Source organism: Anneissia japonica, unplaced genomic scaffold, assembly GCF_011630105.1.
Source record: "Anneissia japonica isolate Jap-2015-1 unplaced genomic scaffold, ASM1163010v1 scaffold111_len187536_cov110, whole genome shotgun sequence".
Classification (NCBI taxonomy): Eukaryota; Metazoa; Echinodermata; class Crinoidea; order Comatulida; family Comatulidae; genus Anneissia; species Anneissia japonica.
Genome location: NW_022709252.1, coordinates 176,438 through 184,356, shown reverse-complemented (window position 1 = coordinate 184,356; position 7,919 = coordinate 176,438). Strand labels below are relative to the sequence as shown.

Sequence of the window (7,919 nt, the reverse complement as noted above, 5' to 3'; positions counted from 1 at the left end):
GGGAAAAGTAAGGAGGGAAAAAGGGTGGTTATGTCTCTTTTCCCCCAGTTTTTAAATATTAAAAAATCTGAATCTCATTAACCACTTCAAAGTTTTTCATTATATATTCTTTTTGGTTTTTAAAAAAATCAGTTCTACAACATAAAAAAAAAAATTAAAAAAAAATAAAAAACTTTTCTGAACCTAACTTTAAGACAGCCTACACACTGAAACATCAAATATAATAAAATACTACACAAATCTAATATCACTAGAACGAAGTTTGGAATTAAAGTTAAATAACAAAATTTAAAAACAAAAATGCATACATGGTATTCCCAATTTTTAGGCTTGTTTATTTTCTTTATTCTGTTTGGCAGAGACTGCCTCAAAAGAGTGGTTGAAGCCTCAGGATACTTCCTTATCAGTGAAATCTGGGGGTAAAAAAAATGCAAAAAAATTGAATACTCTTATAGGCTTCTAAATTGAAAACATATAAATGGGCAACCACCAAGAGCAAGATGAATTTTAATAATTTCGGTGCAATGTCTAAAATTAGTTATGGTAATCTCTAAAGAATAAAATGCAGATACCTTAAAAGTAGTGGTCCTATAAAAGTAATATTTCATATTATTTGTTATCTTGTACAAAATCTAAATATAATTTTAATATAAGTATTCCACTTGTAGCAAAATATTTTCTTTATTAACTATCTAATATTAAAGTTTCTTCCCTCAAGTGTTATGCAGAACATATACAGTAAGATGTAGCTACTGTGTAGGTTAAGTCAGTAATAAAGACGGGCTCCCTTTTGATGGTTATTAATTGGTTACAAAGTGACAATGCAAACTTTCAGATTAAAATTTAAAGAAAAAAAAATCAATGTCTAACATAAACAAAAAAGCTTTACATTACATGTTGATGTACCATTTATCTTTTGAAATATGAATCCCTTATTACAGTACATAAACCTGCAGTACTGTATCTTCATTTAAAAGGTAAAACACAAACTTATTTAACAAATTACCTACCTGTTAGGGCAGTAATTCAGATGGGATCCAAACGCTCTTTCTCTACCGATGTTCAACATGTGCGTTGCTTTTCTTCCCTATTATGTATTTCCCTACCACTTCATGCATCGGAAACAATAACAAACAAATTTTGAATTTGCCTCGTGGCCCCATCGCTTATCTGAGAGATGGCTATGAGTTGGTCCTTTTCTATAAGTAAACCATGGCCAATGTCAATCTATTGGAAGATAGATAATTATTTACTATTTATTAGTAAACTTTCCTCCCACATTTACGCATGCTATTAGTATTTGACTGTCAATGGACATCCATGAAAAATATTCACACCCCAGTTATTTATACCATATTTTTTGGTCAACAAAATATAATTATGCTTAAAATATTTCAAACTTTAATTATAGCATAATTGAAAACTTCCTATGTGTAGAATATGAGTATATTAAAAAGTTCCAGCTATTGATGTTTTTGGGCATGACTTGTGTGGTTGTCGAATTTAAAATACCAATTATTGAGGTCAGACAGTTGACAGTTATACAATCATTCATTTTGAAAAAGAGTGAAGTATATTGAACTGTGCAAAAAACAAGTCTCAATACAATAAATAAATGATATTTAAAGAAAAAAAATGCATTTTTTTTTTTTCAAATTTCCTGCCTAGGCTTGTAAGGCTTAGCTAGGCTAGGTACTGTGTACTATAGGCCCTAGGTTAAAGAAGAGGCCTAAGCCTAGGCTAGGCCTAGGTAAGCAAAAAAAAAACAACGATTTTTCTTTTGTGTCCCAACGCCCGTACCTGAGCTGTTGCACTTTTTTTTACTCAATTCTTAGGTTTAGCCTAGGCCTAGCCTAAACAGTACACATACGAACAGAAACACTGCCACTGCACTGACGAACTGACTGAACTAAACTTGATACTTAGCTACAAAAGTATATCTAGGCATGGGCTAGACTAAGTAACTAGGCGTAATGTGGAAGGCGTACATTTATGGACGAAAGGAGATTAAGTTTTCTTTACTTACCACAATAATACTGACTGTGCATAGGCCTAGACTTTGGCATGGTGCGGACTCTTCTTTTTTCAAATGGCAATAGAATAGAATAGGCCTAGCGGCTATCCTATGCTAGGCCTAGGTTGAGTTTCAACGGAAGAACGTCCATTTAACTAGTACATAGACATTGCTACAGGTAATAACCATTTCAATAAAATATCAGTTTGCGATCATTACCCCAATTATTACTGAACAAAAGGAGGATATCACAACAACAAAGGGTGCAGCAAGCGAGAGAGATGTCGATGAAGACCGTTCCGTTAGCTTTCAAATTTCACCACCCAGTTGAGGAATGTACCATGTTTAATAAAGGGGGTGGGGAAACCATTTAAGACCAGTTATAATTCTTATTAAATGCATTTATATAAAACCTTCTGTAATTAATCATTTGTTTTGTGTAGGACAGTATAAATAATATAGCATTTCATATTTCATACAATAAATAATTTACTAAATCGTACATCTCAACTCATAAATTGGACCCCTATCACGGTCTGATCCATTGTCTGGTTATTGAAAACGATGTCTCTCTCCTGGCATCTGGAATGATGATTAAAGTAGTTAGGTTTTAAGTTACACTAACAGTAACTTTAAAATGGTCACCATAATGGTGGTTTGTGGTTAATGATTTTGTAAGATTAATTAAGTATTTGTTACAGATATGTGCATTAAATTCATTTTTCATTTCAATTTTAAAATGTGGTGTAAGGCTAAGTATTTGCTGTTTTTAACATTTAATTAAATGTTTAATTTAATGTATAATTTAACTTAAATGTTTAAATTAAATGCTTAATTTAATGTTTTTAACATTTTAACTTAAAATGTGAGCATGCTAATTGATACTGTAACTTATGCATCTGTTATATATTTTCAAACAGATATTCTATAGAATTCCTAGACAACTTCTAAAGCAAATGTTATAGATGTCTATAGAATTTTCTATAGAATTTCTATACAGGTTCTAAAGAGAATGTTATAGACTTCTATAAAAAAAATTCCAGAAATATGAAGCATAATTATTTGCGACAAAAATAATAATGATACACATATTAAACTCTATGCATTATTTAGTTACTCAACATCAGACCATGAGCCAAATGCAATAGTTTTATTAATTATTTATTATTATTATTATTATTATTATTATTATTATTATTATTATTATTATTATTATTATTTAATAATCATGTTTCATATTCAAAACCAAGCTTCTGCAATAACACATTTATTGAAAATCCACTGTAGGTTACCAATACATAAATTGTGCACAAACTAATTTTTTATAGAGTGGAATACAACATTCTATAGAAAATATTTAAAATTCTATAGAATGCGTAAACTCTATAAAACATTTCTATAGAATTTTTTTGCCTCTATAGAGTTACATAGAACTCTATATAAAGTTCTATAGAATTCTATAGAGCTCTATAGAACTTTTTTGTATGGGACTGTTCGGAAAAGAGTAGGGGATTGTCTCCCGGTGTACTGCCCAATCACCACCAGAAGGACCCCACTGGAAATAAGTCTTTTTCTAGACTTTCGTGGGCTATCCTTGGTGTTTACACCGAATAAATCCAATCCAATCCAATCGATGAAATATAACATACGTAGTAAGTGTAGTAGGAACATTTCAAATGTCATGGTTGAACGCGTTTCTGCAGACGTCAATGCGTTACAGATACTCAATGTCAACGCATTTCCTTCTGAAGCACGGCGTAAAAAAACTGTTACAAAATAGTCAATTTTTACCATAATTCAAACAACTATCACTTTAAAAACAACAGTTTAAAAATATATGCAAATGTGTGTTTGTAGGACAACACCTGTGTTTTAAACGTAAGTAAACAGCCAGAAATAGAACCAGAGCTTTCGGACAACACTAGTCCTTCCTCAGTGGCGAGTGAGTGAGGGTTACTAAATCGAAATTTCGGATTACTTTAATCTGAATTTCGGATTAGGCCTACTAATAGGCTTATATAATACGCACGAATAGGCTTTCGTAACAATTAGACTACACTTCAGTAAAAAATTATGGTTTTTTCATTGCATTCGTTAAAATAATAATTAAAAAGTAATAGTAATAGGTAAAATAATACGTTTTCACTTTAGTGTGATTTTGAAAATAACACAATAGGCCTATATAAAGGTTATAAGGATCTACGCACGCTCATAAAACACACACAGTAGGCCTACTTCGCGCCGCCGATTTAATTACATTGCGTCGGTATTTCCTGGGTACGCGCGAATAAGCGCTTCGTTTGAATAAGCACCCCTCTCGAATAACCGCCCCTAACGTGAAAATGTCCTTAAGCGCCCCGTTTGAATAAGCGCCCACTTTTAATTTCATAAATGATTAAAAATCTTCTTAAAAAAAACAATTAAGATCTTTTTAGCAAGTCAATAATCCAATCAATACTGGAACTGTGGTTGTTGGCATGATTTGAGCTGCAGAGTGGAAACACATTCTTCATAGGTCAATATCAAAATGAGTATATTTCTCTTGAACAGATGAGAGCTCCGATCCCTGGACAGACAGTATATTTCCAACTTTACTCTTTTTACATAAATGTCTATGCCTAGTCCTAGTCCTACTCCTTTTTTTCTTTTTCCGACCTTTAGCACATTCTCATATAAGTTTCAAGAAAAAATACAATGATCTTGCTATCCTGCTAATCTCAATCGGCCGATGGCCAACAAGCTAACCACTACCCACACCACCACTATTGTATCTATTTTGCTATTATGACATTCACGCATCTTTGTCATGAGCCATGTTCGCTGGACGATTATCATTTCCGCCTAACCACCATTCGTGATGTCCTTAAATAATCTTTTTTCATTCAAAAAGTGCCTCTTCCATAAGAACCCCTCGATTTTCATCTATTTCCATAAGCGTCCCCTCAATTTCCACTATGTTTTCACAAGCGCCCCGTTCGAATAAGCGCCCCGTTTAAATATGCGCCCCTAAAAAAAATTTGCAAAAAATAATAGAACGTACTCGCGCGATTAAGCGCCCCGTTTGAACGTGAAAATTTCCTTAAGCGCCCCGTTTGAATAAGCTCCCCCTTCTAATTTGAATAAGCGCCCCTCATAAGATTTTCTTTTTTGCAAGTCAATAATCTTATCAATCCTGTTGGCACTTGTTGTTGGCATGATTTGAGCTGTAGAGAGGAAGTGACATTCTTCCTTCGGTCAATGTCAAAATGAGGATATATCTCTTGGACAAATGAGAGCTCCGATCCCTGGATGGACAGACAGTATATTTCCAACTTTACTCTCTTTACATATTTGTCTATGCCTAGTCTTACGCCTCTTTTTTCCTTTTTCCGACCTTCTTTAGCACATTCTCATCTCAGTGAGTTTTCAAGAAAAAATAAAATGATCCGACCATCCTACTTATCTCAATCGGCCGATGGCCAACAAGCTAACCATACCCACCACCACTAATTGCATCTGCTATTTTGCTGTTAAGTAAATATTCTCGCATTCTTGTCATAAGCCATGTTCTCTGGACGATCATCTTTTCTAATCACCATTCGTAATGTCCTTATATAATCTTTTTTCGTTCAAAAAGTGCCTCTTGAATTTATAATTTCCCATAAGAACCCCTCAATTTTCATCTATTTCCATAAGCGCCCCTCAATTTCCACTCCTTTTCATAAGCGCCCGTTTAAATAAGCGCCCCGTTTAAATAAGCAATATTTGCAAAAAAATATTTTAAGCGTCTTATTCGCGCGAGTACGGTAGGCCTACTAGACTTGCCACAAGTCTCTAATTTCTTTATTTTTCGCAGTATTAGCACATTCCGGAAAGCGCCACCAGCGTCAATTTAAGTCGAGAAACTTTTTTATGCCAAGAATAAGTATACTATGAAACGCCAAACAAATAGGTAATATGGCACGCCATTAGTGCCAAAATCTATTTTTTCAGCTTTTTAACTGATTAAGACAAAGATTAGGGACCGGAACCAAGTCTATAGGCCTACTTACACAATACACACACACGCATATCCCTATTCAAAATCAATTACTTTCAAGCGGATTCCAATTCTTAAAAAAAGCTCCAATTTGCTTGGCGGTTTGAATCCCGGTTGGGAGAATGTCCATCTACAATTTATAAGGAGCTGTAAGTTGGCATTCGGCTGGTAGCCTAATATCAGTTTAAGGATTTTGTTTGTAGGCCCTTAAAAACGTTTTTTCCCCATACAAAATTACCCCTCCTTTGAGACACTCCTGGGGACACACTATAAAGGGGACGCTTTTTCATGACAAAGGGAATTATATCTTTTAACAATACGGCCAACCCTTATTAAGGTGACCTATGCTATGTATACACAACACATAATAGTAGTCTGTCGACTGTTCTAAGCTTACAACATATCGAAACATTTTTTCTTCCTGAGTCTGACTTTAAAAATCTACAAGAATTCGCATTTTTCTTGAAAATGCATGTTTCTTCAGATGGATGGGTGGCAAAATGCATACTACCACTACTCGATAATCTCATGGTTTAAACTCACAGCATTCTTGTCATGAGCCATGATGCTCCGGGCGAATGATCGCTTCTCTGCACCCGACCAGTTTCTTAATCTTCGGTATGTCCTCGCAGGGGTGGCGCCAGGATTTGCCTGACAAGGGGTGGGGGGAGAGGTCCCCGACGGGGGGACCGATTCCCCGACGATCCCCCTCCGACGAAGGATCAGATTTCCCCGACGAAAGCAAAGTGGGCGTGGTCGAGCTGCAATTAAAAGTTTTTGAAAGTGGTCCACTAATAGGCCTATGTAGAAAATACATATAATTTTTTTTTCTTCCCGATGAATTGTGCTCTTCTCCCCCCACCCCCCTTAATCCCTTCTTTTCATAAGCGCCCTCAAAAAAGTGCCAAAAATATTTTGTTGGCACTAAAACTAATCCTCTTTTAAGTACAGTAGATGAATATTTAGCGAAAGAGCTACAAATTATACCTATATATTTTTTTTATGGGCATTATAAATTTTTGCGTGAGGCGGATGTCCGACGGGTGGGAATGTGGGAATATGTCCCCGCTGGCGCCACCCTGCATTGGAAACAAACAAGGAACCATGAAAGGAACCAATTTTACTACGTCACGCTGCTGCCATTTATACTCTTGGGCTGCTCAACAGCTAGCTACAGTAGATCCGCCTTTTATTAGGCCTGGTCATGAGCCTAATCTTCACCCAATACGAATGAGTAGACGAGAACAGTAAGTATTAACGATACAGCTAGCAATTAATAAATAAAACTATAAGTTGAATAGGTGGTTTGTTGAACTCAGTTACGGTAAGAAGGCTAGGCCTTGGCCTTGTAAGCTGTAGGTGTGTTCGATAGGCTACACTTACTTCCTGGTGGTATCCAGTCAGTGATAGTAGGTACTTGTTTGTAGGAGTCTTGTTGAGATAGGGTGGCAGTGATGGTGGAGGGCGAAGGTGACATGGAGGGGATGGGCCTCGACGATTTTGTGTGAGTAGGCACGAGTGAAAAAATTCAAACTCTTCATGACACAATGAAAATACTACTATAAAATCAAGAAAAAAAATCAGATTTTCAAAAGTGCTTGATTTATTAAAATTGACCAACAACTTGCTTTTTTGTAATTTTTTTTTAGAAACGGAATTTTAGAATAAGAGTTTGTTAACAAACTTGTGACCTTTTTCAATTTTTAATTATTACAATTTGTCTTAATGAAATAATTGTCTTAATATTAATAAAGTAATCATAACTTCTATTTTCCTTCACGGATTTAAATGAATTTTTGATAGACTGTTCTCTTGGGCATGAATGATGATGTCCCATAATACTTAAAAACATTTTAAATATGTAAAAAAAGCTCTCCCAACCCCAAG

General features: G+C 35.0%; 1 long non-coding RNA gene across 1 annotated transcript; it reads right to left on the bottom strand.

The window, feature by feature from the left end:
- Positions 1–6: 6 nt before the first annotated feature.
- On the bottom strand, positions 7–2,114 carry LOC117106674. The gene is made up of 3 exons (XR_004445116.1): positions 2,027–2,114; positions 1,011–1,227; positions 7–413 (listed from the first exon to the last, which is right to left on the bottom strand). It is a non-coding gene; the product is annotated as an uncharacterized LOC117106674 (long non-coding RNA).
- Between the last annotated feature and the right edge of the window lie 5,805 nt (positions 2,115–7,919).